General features: G+C 41.0%; 1 protein-coding gene across 5 annotated transcripts in view; it reads right to left on the bottom strand.

Annotated features, from left to right (window-relative positions):
* LOC110830189 (anoctamin-1-like) overlaps nt 1-26595 on the bottom strand; it is a 114480-nt gene that overhangs the window by 75790 nt on the left and 12095 nt on the right. For 4 of the 5 annotated variants that reach the window (XM_087345102.1, XM_087345110.1, XM_087345105.1 and 1 more), the window contains exons 2-3: nt 16259-16333; nt 2101-2180 (exon numbers count right to left, since the gene is read on the bottom strand). The gene's annotated coding sequence lies outside the window, so the exon portion shown is untranslated. Of the gene's footprint in view, nt 1-2100; nt 2181-3603; nt 3623-16258; nt 16334-26595 lie in introns of those variants that run through there. The other variant, XM_087345103.1, reaches the window with a different exon arrangement.

The following is a 26595-nucleotide window of genomic DNA, read 5'->3' as shown; positions in this document are numbered from 1 at the left end:
ATGTAATAATTCAATCCGCTGAAGGATGGACACGCAAGCCGACATTCAGCAATCAGCACCCAGCCAAATAATTAACAGGAAGTCCTACATACAACAGTTTACAGTTCGCATTACAGGCGTATCCGAAGGTTGGAGATCTTGAAACAGGATTTCAAGAGTACGGGCTTGAAACATGGCAGTCAGAAACACTGGATATCCGGCAAAGAATAGCATCGTACAAAACATGAGATGTGATTCACGTACAATTTCGTACTATTTAAAAAGTGGATTACTAAACAAAAGAATAAAATAAATGCTTAGTTCGGAACGCTACCTTCTTTTCCATAACGTGACGTAGATGATAAAAAACCCACTAAAACGAATTTAATCTAAATCTGTAAATCCTAATATGTTAACGGAATACTGTATTTCGTTTGTAGGTAGAAACGGATTTTAAAGAACAAGGCAAAAGGGTGTGGACTGCCTTAAACTAACTAATGTTTTGTGAAAACGGTAATAAACATTCAATTTTCCACAAAAGATAGGATATTTCTCTTCCAGATGAGAGACAATCAGCTTCTGAAGAACATTTCTCTTAGGTGTTTGCTGGTTGGGGTAGTTTTTTTTTTATTTGGTTGGTTAATTGGTTAAATTGTACTACGAAAATGCAGCAAATAAAACCAGAATCCCCCCCCCCCTCCACCAACAGCACGTGCAGTGGAAATCTGACAAAGCGACGCTGCGAAACTGCTTTTAGCTCGCAGAGAGTCTCTTTCCTTCTCTTTAGAGCTCACCTGCAGAGTAGCGAAGTGTAGCTCACACAGCAGTCCAACAACAGTCACGTTACTTAACGCTTTCAACGCGAGCCTTTTGAATCCTGGCAAATGCAAAGCTTCGTCTGTACTTAACGTTCAAAAACAACATAAAAGTCTACACTTATTTCTCTCATCTCATTACAGGCTCTTGAATCTTAGAGAGACCCAGACAGGAATCCCTTAATTTCTCACAAGAGTAAAATTGTGATGCCAGTCCACGAGTTCTTAATTAAACTTGAAAAGACACAAGCATCTTTGAGCCAGAGGTGGCGTGTGGTTGGTTAGGGGCCATGAACCATCGGATTTTATGTAGTGCATTTACAAACTTACTTGAACAATATTAAATTTAATAGACATTAATAGACTAACGAGAGAGGAGACAGCCAGACCACAATCCCCCCCCCCCCCCTTCTGTGTGCAAGCCACTTAAATCTCTTTTGTACCACTATCTTAAAACAACGCGTGAAGTAAAAAAGACTAAGATACGAAATGTGAGTCAAAGTAGGCTGCACGCATTACTGTTGTGTGAAGATGGCTGGGCGCGTCAGGAATTTACAAGTTTATCTGCTTCTTGAACAGCTAAATGTAAGAATCAGGTACGCCGACAATTTTTTTTATAACGCGACCCTACATTCATATTTTTATGTTAGTTTTAAAGAGTTAACTTCGCATGTCTGTTAAATTAAGCTGGTTTAATGACCGTTAAATAAACAGAAAGTAATAATAATTCATTTCTATGATACCGAAAAAATGATTTTAAAAATCCACTGGTTTTAACTATATTTTCCCTTCTTTCTTCTTCTCCTCCCAACTCCACAGGGACTTTGGGTTTTTCTTATCACAAATTTCTGACCCCCCCCCCCCCCCCCACACACACACACACACGTCGGTTTCATCCGAGCTGAAAGTTCGAAATAAACATCCTTTGTTTTAATTTCTTGACAAACAAAACGTTCAACTGATAAAACGCCTACTACAGATTCAAAAGGCTGAATCCCAACCACTGATCAACACGAAATCGTTTCAACATGTCTCGTGTGTCTGTGTGTGGGAACTGGGAATATTTGTCAAATATCTGAATCACGAGAACAGCGTTACGAAAAATCTTCAAATTGACGTGACGTTGGAAAAAAAAAGGCAATTTTATTTGCCAGCCATGAAAGCTCATATATCCATGTTAACAGACAACACAATCGTAAGGATTAGAAACATAAATTACACTCTCATGCTTTGAACTGTCCCTTGCAATACTGGGCCAGTGGGTGGTCATCGGAATTGCAATCAGTTCGCCGCGGACTGCACTCACCTGGCCTACGCCCCATTCTTCTCAGCACGTCCCAGCTAGTCATCGGTATCGGGTTCAAGAACCGCTACGACTACGACCATCTGAAAACGTACAAACAGAAATGTAATTCACACTTCACAGGAATTAAACAAGACTTACGCAACTTCTCAGGGTTTCATGAAGGAGAGAGACCTTCACACGATTTCAGTTCTTGTGGAAGACAACAGCAGCTGAAATCATCCGAAATTTCTTCCTTATGAGATGGATATTTATTAATGCGTTTCTAGCAGTTCTCTCGTCTGTCTATTGAGACTGAAGCACATACACAGAATTCAATGTCACACAATCTCTTTCTACAAGGGGGTAAATACCCTCAGTTCAAGAGAGGCAATATCCTGTCTGGACTCTGGGTAAACAAACTCTCACCACTGACGACAGCAGTTCATGAAGTACTTGACAATGACAAGAAAGCCAATTACAGGCAAGAACTGAAAAGAGGAAAAACAGGCAGGCATACCAATAATACTGTAAAATACAATAAGAATTACATTTGACAAGAGTACAATGTAAAAATGCACAAAACAAGACGTAAGGAGTCTGTAAAAAGTAATGCTCGTTTAGTTACCCATTCTCTCACTATATTGTGCAGGAAATTATTTGAAATGTCGACTGTATACTCGGCTTGTCGAAGAATAGCCCACTTTCTTTATGGAACCCGGAGGTTCATCACCGTGTTCACAAAATCCCGCCACCGGACTCTGTCCTGAGCCAGCTGCATCCAGTTCGCTCCATCGATTCCTGTCTCCCACCTATGCCTAGGTCCTACCAGCGGTCTCTTCCCTTCAGGCCTCCCAACCAATAACTTGCGTGCTACATGTTCCGCCCACCACATCGTCCTGGATTTAATCACCCTGGCGATGTCAGGTGAGGAGTACGGGTCATGAAGCTCATCATCATGCAATTTTCTCCGCACAACTGGCAAAATTACGCTTTCGTATGTTTTAATCTTTAATAATACAAATTCCACGTACGGAATTCTCTTCCGCGTACAGAATTCAATAACAAGCTGCCTGAATCTCAAGGTCAGAATGACAGTAATATCCAAACGTTTATTAAGACGAAAATGATTAACATGGAATTACATCGAATAGCTCGCAGTAAGAGGCAATAGTGGCAACACTGTTGTCAATTAAAAATGGCCTGTGTAAATTACAACACGCAACATGCATGCCAAAACAGAATAAACATATTACTAAAATAATGAATTCAAAAGGGACGCATTCCGTTGTCCATATTAAATTATAGAACAGCGGAAAGATGTATTACATCGGCCTACAACTTCAAAATGTCTTCTCTGGATTTTTGGTTACCTCACTGGATCGATTTCAATCATTGCAAATCCAAATCTAAAACTTTCATCAAATATTAACAATATCGAAACATATCTGTCCCTTACGAAAGCGCCCGTACTTAGCCTTGAGGTTCTTAAAAATAAACTGAACTTCAAGAAATGTAAATAAATACCAGATAGTAAGACGACAGTCTCATGAATATGTATTCCCACTGGCCACCGCTCGTTCCATTATTTATCGCTGTGGCGCTGCTAAGCAACAAAATGCCGGTGGATTTAGACCGCTCTTTCATTACAAAAACTGTTTCCCTCACCTAGCAACAAAACAAAGTGAAGACGCAACGAGACAAAATTATTTTATATGCCTATCTGTGCTACAGACTTATAATACAAAAACACGTTTTGATCGTCCATGAGTTTTTAATTACGTGCGTTTTGTCACATATTTTTAATATTTACATGTTTTAATTCGGGAAGCTTAACATTTTCTTTGTGTTAAAATTAAATTCAACCGTCAACGGTTCTTATCCTGAGCCATATGAATCCAATCCGCATTATCGAACCCTATTTTCATATTTTCCATTTTAATATTACCTTCCCCTGTACGCCTTGTTATTTCAAGTACTTTCTTCCTCTGAGGCTTCCCAATCAAAATATTGTACGCATTTCTCATTTACACACCTCCTTGTCCTCCTTAACCTGGTCACCCTAATATCTGGAGAAGAGCACAAATTATGGGCTTCCTCATTGTGCATTTTTCTGAATAAAACTGGCAGAGAAAATTAAGAAACAGTCTGATTAATGAACACAGAACGAAATTTTTACCCTCTGATTTAAAACGAGCTGTTTACACCAGCCTGATACAACGGTTACATATCTTAATAACTCGGTGAAACTAAGGTTCGCGGGTTCAAACCCGGCCGAGGTCGATGGATTTTCAAGGGTGATAAAAATCCGTATCACATCATCATTCGGAGGGTAAGTAAAGCCTTCGGTCCCACATCGTAGATTTACGGCATGTAAGAACCTTACGAGCATGATACGAGATGTTTCGTAAGCAAAATTCAGCGGTCATTTCTCACCCAAGTCTCTCCTGATTCACTGCTAGATGGCTCTGGCAGACAAATCAGTAGAAATTGTGTAGAGGCAGTGATCTGGTCACTCACTACTCACAGATGCACATGGGAGGAGACCAAGACCCGAACTGTAATTAATATGGCCTGCCAATCTGCTACTTAAGTTATTGGCACAATTTTTAAAGTCAATCCGAGCTTCACATAAAGTTGTGGTTACCGTCGAATGACGACTAGTCACTAAAGGATAGTACAGAGTCAATTTTGGTACGAGGATTCAGTACACAGAAATTCCGATAATGAAACATCAGTGTGGACGGACAAACGACCTCCCTGTGTGGATTCACTTTGTGCAAAGAACGCCAAATAACTGCTAGGCCCACAGTTATATTACACATACTCGCTTCTGGAAACACGGGAAGTCGTAACACAGAGCTTAATGACGCTAATGTCTTTGCACCTTAGTAATTTTTATTTCCATCGCGTTGGTACCGCTGGCGGTATAGTTAAAAACAAGCAATTAAATCGACTTCCGGAATGTTTCTCATACCATTTCTATGACAACAGCACGATTGTTGTACACGACGGAGTCCGATACTGAACTCTGAGGCAGACGAACTTGAACGTTTTAGTTTCTCCAGCGTCAAAAACTGGACAGGGTAGAACAGCGGCATACTTGCCTGCAGCGATCCTCAGTTGGCCGCTTCCTTCAGGCCAAACGATTTCTTACAAAACAAAGTAGGAACGTTGCAAATTAACCTAAAATTTTCAAAAGTTGATCATAGGTGATTCACGGCCAATGACGAAATTGTGAAAGGGTTAAGAAAGGGCCACGTCCGACACCTGCGCTGTTCTTCGTGACATAGACTATTTCTAAGCGGTGAAGGAGAGAGGGGGAGAGAGCTTGAAGGTAGAGAAGTAGAGAAGCGAAACAGATAAGCGGGTTAAGAAACAGCAAACAGAAACGTGCCTCAATTTGTCTGACCCCGTGACGAATCTGCAGCCGGACAACATGCAGTGACGTCAGCCGGGCTTTCCCCGGTCACTCACTTCCAGAACAACCACGAGCACACCGCAGAAGGTCAGTGTCTCTGTGAACTTCCAAACATAGCAGAGGAAAGCCGCAAGTCTCTCACGGGGCTTCAAACTGTGATTCGCAATCCTGAAATGCGATCGAATGTCCACAGATTCCGGTTATTACGTCCTGGCACAGCCGTGTCTACGTCACTACCGACGACCCCATTTCTTTACGAATTCTGTCAAGCTAAAATTACAAGTTACATCAAATTTTCGTCAGGACATTAAATTACATATATTTCGATAAGAAAGTAGATGCACGACACTGTCTATTGTCTGAGGTAGCCTATGCATGTCGTTTCCGAAGTGAGATGTCTGTCGTTAGGTGATTGTCTGTATATTGGCATATTTTTATTTTAACATTAGTAGTGACCTCGGGGCCTACGATAACAACAATCTGAAACAATAACAACAAATATGCCAGTATAATGGCAATCGGTCACTAACACATGAGTCAAGCCAACTCCGAAACTACTGTAACGCACGTTTAGAGAATCAATAAATGCTGAACTGACCAAAAAAAATGTTGTAAATGAAAGTTGTGCCCACAGCCGACTTCATACTGCAACCAAACACGTGACAGTCGGAATTCTGAAGCATGTTTACACATTTGTTACGTAGAACTTCATGACAACGTCTCGTCACCAAAATACAGGTCAATTCATTCTACAGAAGTAGCGAATAACGTGGTGAAGTTCATACACACTATTTGCGAGTAACCACAAATAAAAGCCGCGTTAATAAAGAAAGAGGAGCCAAATAAAGCAGAGAATTAAGTACGATTTAAGGTTGTTACGTCTTCTGGGTTGTAGCGCATCAAGGACCTATAAAGCGTTCGTAAGCTTCTGTCCGAGTACAAGGCTCTACAACCCAGAAGACGGTTACCGAAGTGGGAAATTCTTGATCAACTTCTCTGAAACGCAAACCAATAGAAATAATAATATCAAAAATCCAGCTGATAACCGAACAAACAAGCATTGATACTGAGATTTCTGGCACTATGAGGACGACTGTCTTCTGGGATGTTGGGCGTGTAGTCTCGTAGTAAGTACCCGATGTTTCAGAGGTACTCTGTGCCCCTATCACCTCCCTGATGACTGTAGCAGTAAAAACCTCTGAAACGTCGGTAAATTTCTATGAGAATACAAGGCGCAACATCCCACAAAGCATACATCTTTAAGCACTGTAATCTATAAACACAACTTGCGAAATGTTCCAGATTTTTGTGTTTATACTGTAGCCACTTTACCTTTCTTAAGACGCTTTTTCCGCTGCCGAGGAATAGCAACACAGAAAGTGGATGACGGACAAAGAGTCCAAGCGCTGGAGCAAACAGCAGGGCAACGTCGGAGATACAGCGTCAGTGGCATGTTTGCCAGCCACACAGAGCCGCTGTGGGCAGACGCTCGGTTCGCCTATGGGACAGGGATTATGGAACTCTCTTAACGGAGAACTGCACCCAGCTTATATCCCGTTCCAATATCGGCTGCGAGATCGCGACACCGACAAAACTTCAAACACGGGAGTAATATATCAGAAATTATTTACTATCTAACACATAAGAGTGAAAATTGTAATATTATTATCAAAATACTTTTAAATTATGGTGCAATTGTTGGGGGAGAAAGGATTTAATAATATTGCATTTGCGCGTGATCTGACATCTAGAATAGAATTCGTTACTGCTTTATTTCCCGCACCAAACAACTCACAGCCATCACACCATGTCACTCCGTGTTGTGTAACTTCTGTAGTTGGAACGGCTCGCGTAAAAAGTCTCAACGATCTATATTTTCCTAGGTTGTTTACTGACACACTCAAAAGTTGCGTCCGTGATTGTCTAAAGACGCATAAACTTTAAAAATGGTGGCCATCGTTAAGGTAGACTACAGTTACATGGGGTGTCCATTCACTTGTTAAGCAGTGGACATCAGTGGCACAGATAGCCCTGAGTCGAAATGGATATGTATTTGGAAGGATACGACAGTGACGTATTTCGAATTATCATTTTACGGTTTAACCTTTTGATTAATCAATCAAAAGGCTGTTACAATGCAACACTCAAACAATAATAAAATTTGTATTTGACAGTATGAATAGAGAAAAATGTATGCCATGTACATTCAAAGATAACAACACATTTAAAGGATACAAAATCTGAACTTTCGTTCTCAACAGGTGGCAACACATTTCGATCGATGCAGTGTTGATGACTGCAGGCCAGAACGCCTAGCAACAGTGCTTCGGCAACCCGCAATATCAAACGTTCGAATGATTTTGGCTTACGTGAACCCCTGCATAAACTTGTTTAGATTGTACGCATTGTACATGAGGCGGAGAAGTTGCCGATCTTGTAAGGAATCCAAGAGCATCAGACCACACTACAAAGCTACGAAAATGAGCGGACGAAAGACGAATTCCTGGCAACAATCGTGACGCTGAAGGAATCGTGGAAAATGCTAGAACGTGGCGTTCGGTACGTTGTGTCAATGCAATGCAAATATACAGCAAATAATACCGAAAATTTAACTTCCAAACCGAAAAAAACAGCACATCCTTTGCGACATTTGAAGTTTACATGGTCACTATCTACCAGACTACACGATGCTACATCCCGGAAGACAGCCATCTTCAATATATTCTACAGGATGACCTAAAAGTCACGTAACACATATAAAACACTTGTAACATAGCTCCCTATTCCACGTATTGAGATTAAGCAGATGTAATATGAAAGCGCCTTCACATGTGTGTGTTTGTTGTAGTTGCTAATGTTTGGTCTGGCATCGATATTGCCCATATAACTTATAACTGTGCCTCTTGTGATGAAACACTCCTCATGTGTGGGGTCGCTCTCATAAGGAAAATGACATCATATCTCGTGACTATTGATCATTCACCCCACCTTATTTGACATCATATATAAGTTTCATTACCCCAAGGCACATCATCAGAAAGTGGTCATGAAGTTATAGCGTTAACTTTGAGTAACCTACTGTTCAACTTTACTTTATCTTGTCTTCAGACTGAATAAAACTCTTCATATTAGTATCCACAAACTGACAATCTTCTACATTTGAAATACTTAGCTATTTCAACTTACCCGCAAATCCTACGAAATACTACCGACATCTAAGGATGCCGATTACTAACTTTACCTCAGGCACTTCCAAACGTATTACACACTTACTGATGGTTAAAATTTAATACAACTGGACTGCATTAACAAAGAAACAACATCGCTTCCTAAAAGAAAACACCGCTTCACCGTTACAAAAATCATTTGGTAAATGATGTTTAAGAAAATAGGAAATACAGTCAATAAATTAAAGCAGGTGATGCATAGGCCTACATTTACCACCGAGATTTGATGGGACGAAGGGGAATATGTGATGGGAAACTGAAATCTCGTGGTTATAAAAGTAATGACTTCAATTTAGCTAGGCCGTAATGAAATGTGCTGATTTTTCTTCTCAAAAGAAGCTGAGACTTTAAAAAGACGAAAAGGCAGGAATTCATCTGGGCCTATGAACAACATCTCCAGAACAGCAACACAACACGTTAAGTTCGCTTTGTCCATGGCCAGGACGAACCTAATCGAACACGGACACGCTCCCGGTGAGGATACCGTCGTCTTTAAATGGGCGTGGACTCACCAAACCTAACCTAACCGTACTCCGCCGGGAGACTGGAAGGGGTGTCTAACCCAACCGAATCAATAAGACCGCCAAAAGGGTGGTGGATGAAACCTACCACCCACTTTCACCCCCCATGATGCAGAGTACAGGGCCCCACGTGCAGAACGCTCGCTCAGGGGCCCCACATTACCTTAATTTTCGTGAATGTGTCCATGTTCCTGGCAGATCAGAATGCACTGTGCATGAGGCAGACGCCTAGGATACGGACCGCTAGCCCGAGCTCTAGACACGCAGACCTAGCACTGCCTTGTGCCTGTTTTTGGTAAATCATAAACCGCCATTCAAAATTACAAAAGTCAGAAAATTAATTTGCGATTTCGCATAAAGTATAAATCAACACTTCTTCCTCATTAATAGAACACTTGAGCTCCGTTTATAACGCATTTCAGTTATATTATTCCATCTTTAATAAATGAAAAGTTCGAAAATGGGCAACTTTTATAGCAGCACGCCAGTGCGATAATTACCAGTGGGTCTAACCTGTTACAAACAACGTTCAACGTCCGTTTCTACACGGTAAACAAAACGTAGGTTATTTGACGCAGCAGGAAACCGTTGGCACAGAGCAGTGTCCGTGTCTACCAGAATGATACATGTACCTCGTATTTCTAGAATCAAAACAGACGCCATTAAGTTCCTGCCTCTTAAGAGACGCCTGTAAATATTAACACAAAAATGTTTGAAACAAAACCTAAATTTATAATACACTTAGCCGGTTCTCTAGCTCAGTGGTATTCAACCTGGGGTACGCGTAACCCCGGGGGTACGCGAAATTTAAAATAAATATATTATTTTATGATAAACACTGAATAATCAGTAATGTAATTTATTTAATTTATTTTAGATGTTGATTATATACTATGTGCAACTTGAATTATACACCAACAACTTTGGAGATACAAAGTTGAAGAGAAATTATATCTGGGGGTACGCGAACAAAAAAGGTTAAATACCACTGCTGTAGCTAACATCAAAGCTTGTGTCTCTCAAATCATTCATTATTAGACATTACACAAATAATACGTTTGTCCATTAATTGACGATCCGATAAATTTAAGGACTCTTAAAGGGACGTTAGTGTTCCTGTGATTCATACAGACGCTGGGTGCTGTCTGTTATTGATAGACAATCACGAGACCCCAAGTAGCATGACCTTCATACCAGTTTCATGAAAATACCTAAAATACAAAGTAACACACTGACATGCCATAAAATGGTAATCAGCTTTAAGGCAATTTTTAGAAGTAACTTCCTTTAAATATTTCTACTGGATTCTATTCACAGTGTATGAAAAAGTTACGGGGCCGGGATACTTAAGTTAGTGAGGACAATTTGAAAGCTAGATTATTGGTCCAAATCACTGAGAAACGAGCCCTGAAGATGCAAACTGAATCGTGACGGGGGTCAAAATTGGGAATTTTATGACGACGATGATGAACCTACGAAATTTTTTGACCAGCTGAGTAACTGTAACTTTGCCTAAGGGTTCCTGTATTTTAAATGGCCAATTTTATAGCTTACCACTTAGAACCAAATACATGTATTCTTCAAGGTAAACTGAAAATCCAAAGGTGTTCTTGACCGCAGAACAATGGCAGTAGGTTACTTCATTCATAACCACGGCTTAAAAGAACTGCGAAATTTGAACACACTTGCTCAAAATAAATAAGGCAATAATGACACAGAAAGTCATTGTTGCTGTGTGATCAAAGGTCGGTTATGTACTAACATTAACCTCGGTTCCCAATTTACAACAGCAGAGAACTTCAAAAAGACCCCCCCCCCCCACGTCGTAACAATGTATTTCCGTTTCCATTATTGTAATAGCATTCGAGCAATGGCGCGGATTACAATTGTTGTGTAACAATGTTGCAACGATGCAACTGATGTTTAGACTCTGGGATATGCGGGTTGCCTAGTGGGACAGGCAGGCAGATACGGACTGGGCCATAACGTGTTTTTACTCAGGCCAGCGCGTAGAGAAACATGAAAAGCGCACAAAATATCGTATTAATTAGCCTATTTAATCGCTTAACTACAAAGCCATGACAATCCAGGCCAGTTCATCATTAGGATGTGATAAAAATCCCTTTAAACCCGGTAAAACGTAAAATTGGGAGTTAAATAATTTTAATTTTTATCTGCAAGTCCTTCAGCGTATAAAACACGTTACCAGTTCACGTTTTAATACTGTCCCCTGATCACGTTACACGTACAACTGCTTTCCAAGAAAACTCCCCTTCATCAGTGCGTCACCTTATCGAGGGTCAAAGCCAAGGAAGGCACTAATTTGTAGGATTTGAGGTTTTCACGGCGGTGAATCTGAAGATGGCTGTCTTCTGGGTTGTTGCGCCGTGTAGTCTGGTATAACTTTACCGACGTTTCAGAGGTCCTTGCTGCCTTCATCTTCAGGGCGATGAGACACTCATCACTCATCGCCATGATGATGGAGGCAGCAAGGACCTCTGAAACGTCGGTAAACTTCTACCAGGCTACACGGCGCAACAACCCAGACGACAGCCATCTTAAAGACACTAATTTGAGGTTATTCTTGAGAAGAGTCCACATCAACACGCACCTTCAGTCTTTGGCGGGGCAGTATATGAGTAACCGCAGGGGCAATATGCTACAACTTACAGCAGAACTGAGTAGTTCAACCCAAATCCACTTCATCACAGCCAAATTTTCTCTTAGCCAGTTCAACCCAATCAGTTTTTTTTCTCTTATTCGTTTCAGTATTTTCCTTGTGTGTCCGTCACGGTCTTCAAAGTGAACGCTTCTACGAGCTTCCTCTTCAAAATTATCTACACATTTCTTGTTTTCCTCTAGCCCACAAACGTAATTTCGTCACAGCACTAGAGGTCACTTCGCGCCTTGACTCCTCAGATGGAAGATGGATTCATCGTAAGGCAGACAAACCCCCAAAACGGGACTGTCCTCACACGGCCATGAGTCCATCACGATTTGTAATCCCTTTAATTTAAACATCCAGTCCTAATCATTATGATTCATCAGTTTAATATTTTCTGAAAGGACGGCATCCAGCCGATATCAACAGGCACAGATTAAAGGTGTAACCGTGCTGGGCAGACGACTCTGAAGGGGCAGTTACAGTGAAAGCGCACGAATGTTACGCGTGTTTATACAGAAATTGTAATGGCTTGCGTGACGATTGGCATTACCACTTTGCTGAGCGACAATGCGCCACACAGTAAAATCAAAGTACTAATTTTATTAACACAGTATTATTAGCATTACTTTAAATTACAAGGTCTGGGCAATGGAAGCATTGGAGATAACCCTGCGAGCTGTAGCCGGTGGACAATCGATTCGGATGTTTATCGACTCACTCTGTCTGAGATGGACGTAAAGTAGGAAAATGTTACGGTCTATCCGAATCTATAAAATGCCTTCACTTCACACGATGATAAAAACCCTGCAAGCCGTGCACTTCTGCTAGCAAATTTATTTTATGGGAAAACACCACTGCGAAAAAGTCAATAATATAAGTACAAAAAGTCGTCTCGAAAACAACTTATATTTGGTGAAAACTGAATAGCAGGTTTTGTCACGAGACATCCATATCAGAGTACTCAAAAACCAAAAGACATTTCTCTGAACAGAGTAGCAGCTTTCAGTAAGGAAGAAGTTGGCAGGTTTAACTCTAAATCTTCAGTATCGTGGCGAAACGCACATTCCTAATTCCAACAACGTATTGATCAGTGCAGATGAGACTTGAATAAGGACAATGCTCACTGAAGGGTAGACATAACTGGTTCCGAGAGGCATAAGTGCCTGCTGAGTTTCACACCCAGAAAATATGTCTTCCCAGCTTCGAAAAAATTAACTTCCTGGTGTTGCGAAACGATGTTCTCAGAATGGCGGTATGACCGAGAATTTGTTCACATCTAGTTAAAACCCTTCGCTACTCATACCAGACGCTTGTTTGAAAACCAGTACGTTCCTGGTGAACGGAGGAGCAGTGTAACAGTTCAGCTGCTGCCCGTCTTTACGTTGAGATGTACTCTTAACGAGGGCTTCCATATCCAAGGGCATTCATCTCTCTTTATTGTCGTTTGAGGAAAAAAAACAGGTTGTCTGCGGCCAAATATGGCAACCGCTAGTAGACAATGAAGTCGCAAGTCTCAGTGATGCCGCTGAACTATCCCGTCATGCTTGTAACAGGCGACTGGTTTCTACGAGGGCCACTCCAAAAGTAATGCACCATATTAAAAATAAATCCCCTTTCATCCTACCGTCTTTCTATTCTCACAAAACACAGATACATTCGTCCCGTTTCTATTCAAACTTAGTTTATCCTTCTCCCACAAGCGGCACGTGTGTATCATTCGTTAAACATGCCTGATGTCCTTGACGTTCGTCAGACACAACGTGCTGTTATCGAGTTCCTGGTGTGTAAGAACGAGACGGTGGGAAATATTCACATGCGACTGCAGAAGGTGTACGGGGAGGATACTGTCGATCGCAGCACAGTAAGCCGCTGGGCACAAAGAACATCAGGCAAAGGTGGACATGGAAACATTCGCGATTTGCCTCGCAGCAGCAGGCCACAGTCAGCGCGGACGGACGCCAATGTTGAGAGGGTGAACAACATGATCATGACGGACAGACGCATAAATGTGACACAATTGTCACTCCGAATGGACATTGCAGAAGCCAGTGTGTGCAGAATATTGGAACAGTTGGGATTTTCTAAGGTCTGTGCGAGGTGGGTCCCACGGAGGCGAACACAAAATTGAGGTGGTGTTGCCACACCCATCATACATGCCCTTGCTCTGAGATGGCTTAAGGCAGTTGAGAGAGACTTAGTTGAAAAGTAGCATTTTGTTCCTAAAGGCTGTACCTATCCACTGCGGGAATAGCAAAGTTGTAAAATAAACATTGAATTTAAAAACATGGTGCATTACTTTTGGAACATGAATTCTGAACACTCGGTCATGTCGTTCTGTTGCTGAGTCAACAAGAAAGCCGAAACGTGGCCCTATCTCTTGCTTAGATGCAAATGTTCAGAACTGAAAACCGTCCCTCTGGACTACAATGTACTCAGAACAGAAATTTTTTGAACTGACGTCGCGATCAGCTGCTGCGCAGCGGCGAGGCTTAGACAGATAGCGCCATAATCGCACTATTGTTGCGTTTCAAGGTCGGCTGGCCACCTGACTCAATGTCTACGCACGTGCGTCACGTAAGGTACGATGATTACGCGTGACACTGAAGCGTGTGTCATTGCCACAGCTGAAGATCTTCGCTGAACCCCGTCCTAGGCTTCAAATAGGTTGGTCCAAAAAACATTCTAATAACCTTTTTATTTCCCATCATACACATCATCGTCTCTAAGTGGCTGTTGGCACAAGACTTCCACATCAGAGCTTTGTATCTGTTTCTTGCGTATCAGGAGCCCATCCACTCGTACACCCAGAAAATTGTAACCTCCTTCATTTATTTACCCTAACTTGCAAATTCAACTGATCAGATACCTTCTTAAGAAGCTGATTATCGCTGAGTTAAACGGGATTTGAGGTTCTTACGCCGGGAAGTACTAAGCTAGCTGTCTTTTGGATTGTAGCGCCATAGTCTGGTGGAAATTTACCGACGTTTCAGAAGTGCTCTTGCTTTATTTCATCGTAAGGGCCGTGGTTACTCATCGCCAGACCACACGGCGTTACAACCCAGAAGAGAACCATAATCGCTCAGCTAGTCAATAAATGTCCCGTCCTCTACAAAGCCCTGTTCACAAGAGCCCCAGCCACTGGTCCAAATCCTGAACCGGGTGAATTCCGTCTTTGTAGTCATACTTCTATTTCTTTTAAAGTCCACCTACATTACCATTATCTCCCAATCTACGCCTCTATCTCCCACCACGTGATCTGCTGCCTTCAGGTTTTCCGATTAAAATTTTATATTCATCTTTCATTTCCATAATACGTGCTTTATTCTTCCCAAGGGCAACTTTACTTTCAATAATGCCAATTTTATGAATTTTATTGAGGAATACGTTGGTACACTAACCTATTCGTATCTTCTTAAACGAGTACACGTCCCAATATGGAACAAAATAAAAGTTGGCATTTATAAAAATTCTACGGTAATTTTAAGAAAAATAGGGCACGCAAATGTAATACAATTTTTCTGGAACTTTCCGGAAGTACATGCAGACCTAAACTTTATATTCAGTTTGGGGGGGGGGGGGGCATATTAAAGCCGACAACTACATTCCCTTTTCATAAATTATAAATAGGTGCGATTATGACGTCACGTTGCGTAGTATTTATTCATAGCAAAGAACCTGGCACCAATCAACGGGAGGCAACCGACAGGCAATAGATGAATACGCTTATACAAACAAAATGGATTTCAATGCGAACACCTCAACACCGGAAGAAAAGCAATATTGCTTTAAAATTGTTCCTCTGTGACATGTGATACGTGCAGAAGGGAACATTTTGCTGTGTCCGAGAGAAATGTATCGCCTATCGTTAACTAGAATGTTAGCTGGACCCCCCCCCCCCGGGGGGGGGGTGTCTGTGTGTAGCGGCTCACTTCCACTGTAAACCATTTTGTGTACAGTAGATAATAATTATGGCTGCGAAAGAACAACAAAACAAACTTCATGCAAATTACATTAAAAAAGGGGGGGGGGATCCATGTCTGTATAAATATTGCATTTCTGTTCACTTAAAACTGAATGTTCCCATAAAAGCTTGAAACATACTTTGCGCATGCTCGGTATAATATCGACTGCATTCACACACATCCGATACATCGCATATCGCTAATCACTTGTTGCCTATTTGCTTTAGTGCGTATCGTCCTTTGGGGTACATTTTCGTGTTTAGTGTACTCGTTGGTCCATGCGAACAGTACCAGAGCCTGCCGCTAGGGTGTTTAAATCGAAGCACACGTAGGTCATCCTAGCCAACATATCGCTCGAATGTAAAAAGACTTTGACTCGTGATTACCTTGGAAAATCAGATGATCGGGTCTTGAATTGATGTTTGCCAGGGAGGGAGAGTTTCTGCCGATCCACTGTTCATCTGCAATGAGAATAAATCAGTAACTGAAGAAAGATTTTTTACTGGGTTTCGTCTAGACCCAAAAATGGGGAAAAAATTTAAAAGAAGGATATAAATGACGAGTTTCACGAAAAATCTGACACAGTTATTTAATCCCACAGGAACTGGACTTACCTGTTCCATGGAACTGGGCATTAAATCAACTACACGAATTATAAACATGGACGGAGCGCAAACGTGGTCATTTTTTCGGAAAGCAGGCTGTAAGCATGGCGTCCACTAGTTCCTCCAAGCCGAGCTCTATTCCGCTCGGCTTCGCTTAGCCCAGCTCGGCCTAGCCAGGCGTTGGTCTGCCCACTGCTTTGGGCCTGATCAGATTAAGGTGAGAACAATCGAGATTTCTTTCGATAGCTGCGTCGTCGAGAAGTGAATACCCAGATTTTGAATACATCAAATTTGGGCCACACAGAAGGAGTTCTGAGAATTTTGCCATCATTTTTATGCCTTAATGAGCTAAGAGAAGTTCCTTTCATACTTTCGTATGTCGTACAGCTATGACATTTCAATGTCGATGGTCGCATGTTGCGGGATCGATTGTATACCATCGACAGAGAAAATGTCTACGTAACACATACAGAATGGTCCACCTAAATTATGACCTCAAATAACTTGCTTCTTTAAACAAACAGGAAAAAAAGTTTCAAATAAACGTTACATGGTGTCAAAGAGGACATAAAAAAGAGAAACGCTATTTTTATAGACACGCTGTTTTAAAACTATTAAAGTCACCTTGATTTTTGTGAGTGAAACCCTACGAATTTCGATACAGCCAATTTCGAGAAAAGTTCGACGACGTATAAGAAATTTCTTCTAAGGAACCATCAGTAAGATGTCACCATTTAAGTTACTAAAGTCAAATATCCCGGCTTTCTACATTAAGATCTAAAATTTACTAATAAAAGCGAAATTAAAGTAAATGTTCAAAATGGTGACTGTTGACATCAATAAATATTTGGAACCGTTCAGTTAGGCAGCGATTCACATATCACTTTGTCCGAAAAGATACAGCGATGTCTTCTTCTGTTGTTTGTGGTATAATTATACCGTCCTCAGGTCAATCTTTGTTACGCCAACTAAATGTCACAACAGAATTGAAATTGAAGTAAGGTTAAAATTGAGATGAATGTTACAAAATGGTGTGGTTAGAATTGTAGTTAAAAATAAAATACTTTTAAAAAGAAGTTGAAAATAACAAATTTAAAATAATGTCGTATGGGCCTACGATGATATGCTGTGATTACAGTGGGAAAAAATGTATCCAAACACCAATTTTCTTCTGCTTATTTCTTTTTATTACATTGAACAAATTTATATTAACGATCCATTAATAAAATACATTTATTGGCATGTGCACAAGTTAAAAATTCAAGTTCAACGCTGCAGCTGTGCGCGCTTATCTGAAGGCCGTGCACAACAAACCAACAGCCATTTCTGTAATGTCTGTGGCCGCATCACTTGAACCAGTTCGCGTTAGATGTTTAAAATATCGAAAAACGTTTCAGATAACATGAAGCCACGTTATGCACTAATGTTTGAATGGCAGACTTTAAGAAATGTAAGTTGTTAATATTTTTTATTCCAAACATCGGTTATAATTAATAGGTATGGGAGGGAAAGATGCACCTTGCCATGACGACGTATCCATGAGCTTAATTAGCCCTTTGAAGTTAAAGCTGGTTTAAATAAAATTTAAAAATCCAGCCCGTACAGAAATAAAAACATTGCCATTAACAACTACAAAGACAACTTTGAAAATGTTGTTTGCGGAAATAATCCTAGTTCACATCGAAAATCATACGAGACACAGAATTCACAGGTACTTATTATTAAAATAGGTGGTACATATAATTCCCACCGAGCTGTAGACTCAAACCTGACCCAGCCTTAACGAAGATCCCCAACAGATAGGCTTTCTGTCCTATTTCCTACCTAGTACCTGAAGACGGAAGCAGGGACCAGCTTCCGAAACGTTGTAGTTATATTTAATAATTCTCACGATGGACAACCTCAAGAAAGTTCTACGCACGATAAATTTGTCGGACATAACCTCAAAGTTTCCCAGCAAACTCCCCATGTTTGTAACTGCTAAATTGCAAACAATATTCCCTACATAATTTTTAGGAATAATCTCTCTTCATGCATCAATACTAGCCTTGTTATTAATTTATTCTTGACTCCAACTACTTTCCTTGCCATACGGCACAAGAACCACGGTGGTCTAGCGGTTAGAACGCTGGCCTTGTAATCCTGGGGTCTCGGGTTCGATTCCCGGCGATGCCCGAATTTATAACTTGTGTTGGGCAAGGCCGTGGTCTAGGCAACACGGAGTTTTCCTCCGGCGGCTTCCCCGGTTTCTCCGTGGCATCCCAACAATTACTCCATTGACACACAGAAGAAGGCAATGGCAAACCACTTCTGGATCATCTGCCAAGAACGTATATGAACAGGTCCTAGTCCGAGAAAAGGATGCAAGAATCCTGTTCATATGGACCTGTCGTCAGACAGAACACTAAATAAATAGATCAAAACGGCACAAGTTAACCAAGAATGAATATTTAAATCTTTGTGGTAAAATCAATCTTAAATTAAATAGCAGTCCTAATGTAAGTTTACTAGGTATTGTATTTATAAAACAGCCTTACATCTGTGAAATTTGATTGATTTTGCTTGTAGACTAGATGACTCGGTTCCGTTACCGATAATATGCGTTGTATCTTATTTGATTTGTTAGATTCTATATTGCCATTAATTATCTAGCAAGCAGAGCATTCAAACCCACTGTGTAGCAACGTTTCTGGGCGTCCAGGCGCCCATACATAATACTTCACACGCACACACCCCCACACGTTCTCATTTAACCTAACCTAACCTCGAAATGCAACAGAGACGCTCACGCGTCCGTTTATGAATAATTCAAACTGCAAAAAAACCTTGTTCATGTAACCTACTTCATCTAACAAAGGTTATTTTACTTTGTAATGGAAAGAATTTTAATTAATATTATCATGTACACGATAATTACATCAGAGCTTGAAATACACAAATGGACATTGGTAATAAAACCAACATATGTGAAGTATAAATAAAATAAAATACAGAATTAATAATATTTGTAGTTTAATGTGGGCTGCCTGCTGGTAAATGGGACTCCAATATACGTGGGGGGCAGGGCGAGGTCGAGACCTTGCGCTGTAACACCCACGTCCCTATTAAAACGTGGGAAGACTGTAAACGAAAATGATGATAACACTGTTAGTAGTAGTAGTAGTTCCTGTAACTCCTCAGTGGAGCATAGGGCCTCCTTTCGGGGGGTTTCATAGTCTTTGAAGCGTGCATTTAAGAGTAGTGAGTGACTAGCCCACTAACTCTGCACAATTTCTACTCACTCCTGATTTGACTGTCAGAGCCATCTAGCAGTGAATCAGGAGATACTTGGGTGAGAAATGGCCGCTGAATTTTGCTTACGAAACATCTCGTATCATGTTCGCAAGGTTCTTTTACATGCCGCAAATCTACGACATGGGACCGCCGGAAGTTGTGCTACGGATTTTTATCACCCTTAAAAATCCATCGACCTCGGCCGAGATTGAACCCGCGAACCTTGAGTCCAGTGGCGAGCACGCTAACCACTAGGGCGACGAAAACACTATTACCTGATCAGTAACCAAGATGCGTCGACGCGCTGTTGCAAAGCTGGTCACATTACTACAGAGAAAGAGTTGTGATTTTGCACACACTACTGACCTTCATACTCCTTATTGATGGGAACAAATCTGGTATTGCAGGCAGGGATATGCAAACGGCAAACTTTTCTCAGCCGCCACTGAGCAGATAAAGAAGAGTGTATTTAAAACCTGAAGACTACAAACGAAAATAGTTACGGAAATAAATTCTGTGTGTTACATGTGAAATCTACTGATGATGGAGGCAGTAAGCACCTCTGAAACGTCGGTCATCTATGAGACTAAATGACGCAACACCCCATAAAACAGTCATTGTAGTGTCTTTTTGTTTTCTTAAATATTTACCATAATGAAAATTGTTTCTAATAAAAGTTTTAATCTTAAACAGGGATAGGTTTTATACTTTTAGTAGGCCCGAGTTTGTACAGTGCGTATTTTTCAACCAAGGAGGTCGGTGTTGCTTTGTTATTCGGAACCTAACCAGTTAGAATCTCGGCACAATCACCTTGAGATGCTGCAATGGTGCCTTGAAGTAAGGTCATGACAACCTCTTTCCAAATCCTAACGTATGCTATCCACTTTTCATGACCACCTTCTCATTCTGTCCAAACATCATAGTTAAAAAACCGAAATATAAGTTAACTCTAGGTCAAGAATCACTAGATCTAGATGCCTCTTCGCTTTCAAGATGCAAGTCTTTTTGGCCAATTTACTGGTAACTGGGTAATGCCAATTATACAGTCCGCCACTGGATACTGGTCCCAGAGAGTTCACATTACCAAACTCGTAACAAATAGTTTACAACAGCCTATTTATTGGTCCATGTCTGATTTCGATGCAACTAATACTGAAGAGGTCCATTCGAACTCAACGTGATATACTTTTACTGATAAGCGTTAACAGTCCTTAAATTACCTTCTTGACGCTCAGAATAAATATATAAAAAATTAAAGGCAAATTTTGGCTTGCAGCAAGATGCTAGTCTGGTTAAGAATAATCAACAAACCTGTCCCTAACTCACACAACACAATGAGTGAGGAAAATGAAGGCGAATCAAGAGGGCAGCATGAGGATGGCAGCTAACGACCGAAACATATAGTAAACCGTATATTCATACTTGTATTATTAATGGTACTAAATAACTGGTGTTAAGAAGAGGATGAAGTGTGTTATTGTCTGGGTGTTTATAGAACAAATTTTGACAGGTTCACCTGCTTTCATTACGTAAATGTGGGTTCACATAACCCACTCTCAACAAATGGCCTCTTCTGCTTCGGTACGCGCCATCTCCTCGCTCCGAGTGTAAAACGTCAACAGACATCAGTCATAGGTAAGTCTGCTGGGATGATGCGGCATGTACTCTGGTAAGGATATACCGACATTCCAGAAGTGCTTACTGCCTCTCAATTCGATGAAGTCTCTGATGATGGAGGCAGCAATGACCTCTGAAACGTCGGTAAATCTTTACCAGAGTACACGCCGCAACGTCCTAGAAGATTTAACTTCATGCTCGCATTCTGGAAGTCCCGGTTTGAAATCTCGGCTCCGGGGTTTTTCGTGGGTTTTTTCAGTCCCTCCAGGCAAGGACAGTACCTTAAATTAAGCCACGACCGCTTTCTTCCACATCCTTTCCAATTCATTATTCACTATCATCCTCTCATTCGATCCCTTATTGTCTGAGCTACTGATAAGCATCTTTAAACAAACATTAAATAAGATTGCTGTCTTCTGGGGTAATGCGCCATTCAGTGCCCTGATGACGGAGGCAGTATGTCCTCTGAAACGTTGGTGGAAATCTACCAGACTACACAGCGCCAACAACCCAGTAGACAGAAATCTTCATACTTATCGCCCTGATGATGGAGGCAGTATGACCTCTGAAACGTTGGTTAACATCGACCAGACTACACAGCGCCAACAACCCAGTAGACAGAAATCTTCATACTTATCGCCCTGATGATGGAGGCAGTATGACCTCTGAAACGTTGGTACATCTACCAGACTACACAGCGCAATAACCGAGAAGACAGAAATCTTCAGACTCACCGCTGTGAAAACCTCAAATCCTACTAACTAACTAACTAGATGGTTAACTGAACCCAAAGGTTCATCACCGAATTAACCAAAGCTCTCCACCGGACCCTGTCCTGGGCCAACAAAATCCAGTCTCCTTTAACTCCTATCTCCCATAGATCCCGCCTGAGACTATCCTCCCAAACAAATTAACTAAGCCCCAAATCCCACATAAACTTTAAATAAATAAAATATTCATGCTCGTCGCTGGGAGATTCCTCACAAGAATAACCTACATACAACTGCAGTATGAATGCAGGAAAGAGAAAATGCATACAAAGACTAGGTTGGAAAACCACATGGAAAAAGATTATTCACGTGGTGAATAGTGTTAGGGTGTTCACAGAAGTCTAAAACTTCTTGAACAGCGCAGCAACCGCTCGGGGGGAAAACTGCGATCCAGAAGAGAGTTACGTAATTACTCACTTAATTGGATACTTGGCCAGTTTGTTTGACTACTGAGCTGCCTTTTATATACACAGCAAGAACATAACAGCGTTAATTTCTGTGTTCCTGTGGTACTTAACACAGACAAACTTAAACAACAAAGACATAGTTTAATTTAACATAGAGATATAATAATAATTTATTATTGAGAGAGATGTTTCGGCCTACAGCATGGCCACCATAAGGCTCCTCTCAATAATAAGAGACACAAACACAGTTAAAGCTGTAGTAAAAAGTATGGGAAAACAAACAGAGTTAAAACGTACCTTTAAAAACACATTTTCGATTTAAAAAAATTGTTTTCAAGATCAGAGGTTGCATACAATTTAAAACGTTATAAAATAGTATATAAATAAATTCTATGCACCTGATATAATTAAGCCAGTTCAGACACAAAAACAGCAGACATTTATTTGTGTTGTGCGCTGTTATTTTTCCCAGGCTGAAGGAGCGGCGATCCAGCGATCATTGATCCAAAACGTAGAACTGCAAGGATGCTCAGCAGTTATAACCAAGAACAGCTCTGAAACTGTTATTAACTTAAGAATCACGTATTACAGAATGCACCTAGTGTTACACAGATACTTCTCGTATCATTACAACTCCTAAGGGAACTATTTGAGAAGGTTCGTAATCGGTAATACTAGTAATAATCATAAATAATCCGATCCTTAATGTTGATCTGCGTATAATTTCATCAACAGCTGGTAACATTACAATGTTTATAAAAGTTCCAAAGTTATTTTTGTAATTAAATATCAAGAAACTATCTTATCAACATTATCATCATCATTGTAACAGTTAAGTTGTATTCCTCGCCAAATATAGACTGATCAAGTCAAGGAGGATAAGATGGGCAAGGCATGTAGCCCGCATGGGAAAGAAGAAGAATGCATACAGAAGGAAAGAGACAACTGGGAAGATCTAGACGTAGGTGGAAGGATAATATTAAAATGGATCTTAGAGAAATAGGATGGGGTGGTATGGACTGGACTAATCTGGCTAAGGATAGGTACCAATGGCGGGCTCTTTGTGAGCACGGTAACGAACATTTCGGTTTCATAAAATGTTTGAAATTTCATGAGTGGCTGAGTGACCGTTGGCTTCTCAGGAAGGATTAGGAACCATGAAGTAAGTAAGTTCGATTACACTACTTAGCAAATGTTTCTTGTACCAACATTGTGGAACTGGTTAGAGAGTGAAAAATAACTGATATATGGAGAGAGATGGAGTTTTATGGAATACGTATTAAGGAAGAGAAGCTGCTATCTAATGGCATTAGTCCTGCAGTAAGAAGTTCTAAGACTGTGTTCCAGCTGTTGGTGCACAGTAGATACCGCTTATCTGCATGCCTTTCTTTATTCTAAAAGTACAATATTTATGTAAATTCAATATAAGGGCCCCTCTTTTTCGATGTCTTAATAATTTCCATTATTTTGTTAATTTATCCAAACTTATGACTGGTGTTGCGTTGACAAACATCTGTACTGATGTTATTTTGCACACTGTATTTTAAAGGGGAGCTTAAATATTTGAAATGATATATCGATCACTGTTAATGTAGTTAGTTCCAGGCGCGTTCGAATCACTGCGCAGCGTCTGTTGAAACAGCTTCGTACATCTGCCCGTGGGCATAAAACACGTGATATTGGGGACATTTGTTTTTGACATATAATTTTCTTAATTCTGAAATTCAGAACCTGGTATGTACTAACGAAGAAACTGAAACATTGGTTACAAGATTATTTTACAGGCAACCCATAACATGCAGTGTTTTCTATTGAATTCCATGCAAGCGAAACACGTCTTCAAGGGACAAAGACGTCTACAAAATCCACTTGTCGGCTGCCTCGTCAATTCGAAGATCTCTTTGAGGGTGATGTTGTTTGTTGATCCAGTGTTGCCAGCGTGAACAAGGAAAGTTAGCAAGTTGTACAGTTCTCCCAAAAATGATGTAGTTCATAACTATACAACCTACTACCTCACCCCGGCCACACGCCTCCTTCCCGATGTCCGCTTCTCTGTGGCGAAGTTTACGCCATGGTCACTGCCCCAAGATCTTCAGACTGCCAGCGTCTTTGCAATGCCTTTCAAGATAACAGGACAGACAACGTACTAAATGTAAATTGCCCACACAAGTCCGAAGACATGCTGCATCCTTAATTCTAGAACAACTAATAAGTGGGAGTGCACTGGGCGACAGATCATTCAGTGCTTTTACAACGCAAGGAGAGACACTTCGCTCTAAAATTATATTTGTTAAAATGTATTAAAAATAAGAATTCTTTGCACACCTTCATGCAAATGAACACAGTTCTTCTGATTTGATTCCATATCTGTTTTTACTCATAAAATTTGCAGTCAAGCAGACTTTGTGTTATCTTGCCCAACATTCGCCCACTCTGTTGAGATTTGGTGAAGCGGTTGATTCAACAAGATAAATAAGTTCTTTGACTTCTAGATAAGCCAGGACCGAACGCGAGAGACAAGTATTCGGAATTACGACAGAGTAACAGCTACTTGAAAACCAACACATCGTACGATGGCTTCTAGCAGATCCTAAGACAACAGTTTCCAAGAGCTTGAAGTGTACGGATCTGGCTCGTTGCCGTCGCGTGCAACGGAGGTTTACGCCATTGGTGAAGTTGGACCATCCGGTTTTGATAAACCACAACAGATTCCAAGGGTTGATACTTTTCTGGCGAAACAGGTAACAAATAGAGAAACAGTTCTAGTGGCGACTTAAAACTGCTACCCACCTCCTTTAGAAATCAACCTACAACAGATATTTCGAATTGTGTGCTGCCGGAGTAGCTCAGTCGGTATACTGACTGGCTACAGAATGCACGACCGACCTCTGCTTTGAGGACGTCTCTGGGGTCCTCCCAGCCTCCTATCCAATTGGTACAGGGGGTTAAGCGCGGCCGGGGCGTGATGCTAACCACTCACCCCGCCCCCCAAGTTAAGAAAGAGTATGAGCTGTATCTCCTCTCCCCCAAGCGCCTATATGGCGTATATTACAACTTTATTTCAGATTGTGTTGAGAACTCTGGATGTCAGGAGAAAAAAACAAAAAAGCAAGCTTAAAACCTTGCCGCGTGATGTTGGCAGTATTCCCAACTGAAACTGGACCCCCAGGGTGTGGTAGTTTTCTTCAGTCCCTCCCTGAGCATAAACAGCCCTGCTTTAAAGTACGCCGCGAATATGTGTGTATACACTCCAATAAGTAGGATCTGGCGTTCTCACGGTAGTCTGGTAGATGTTTACCACCAGGTTCTTTTACGTGTGACAACGGCTGCTTCAAATGCGCTTACAACTACAAGTAACTTGCCAGTTTGGCCGAAACGATTAACAACTGTCGAGAAAAGTCAATGAAGTCTTCCCTGGAAGTGCAGCCTTCGGCCTTACAAACATCCGTCTCTTCAATTGGTACTGGGGATTTCCCCGGGGTAAGGAGAACGTAGCGCCAAGCTAAGCATACGTGGCGTTAACACAAAATCCCCATGCATCTTCATTAAGTACGTTTGGTTTTAAATTAAAATGCTTCACAAAATAGACACACTATATGAAAATAGTTTATATAAGTTATTTATAGGAGCTGTAGCTCTAAACCCGAATGCGCATAAGTCCCTATTTAATCTGGTCTATCGGGGAGTTACCGGTTCGCAGTGAAAGAAGTACGGTTCCGAACGGGACAAAATATTAGAACTCCATCCCGTCCGGCCCGATGACAATTTGGTCCAAGTTTAGCCTACCTAAGCCCGACTTACTCTTATTCCAGCCCGAAAGAAGCCCAATCTCGCTTACAATCTGCCCTTACTATCATATCATTAACAAAATTTTATTTCAATACATAAATGTCAGCAAGCCTTAAATTAATTATTTAAGACGCTCAAGTACATTTTGGGAAAAGTACAAAGATACATAATGTTACTGATGTCATTTGAACCAGGGCCGAACCCGGCTATGGCATCTGCGCTAAGAAGCCAGGCCCCTATAGACCTGCGGGAGACCTCAACC

Source organism: Zootermopsis nevadensis, unplaced genomic scaffold (assembly GCF_977971745.1).
Source record: "Zootermopsis nevadensis isolate Lab colony 2312 unplaced genomic scaffold, Znev_1.0 Znev_ptg000008l, whole genome shotgun sequence".
NCBI lineage: Eukaryota > Metazoa > Arthropoda > Insecta > Blattodea > Termopsidae > Zootermopsis > Zootermopsis nevadensis.
This window is presented reverse-complemented; position numbering and strand designations above follow the sequence as displayed.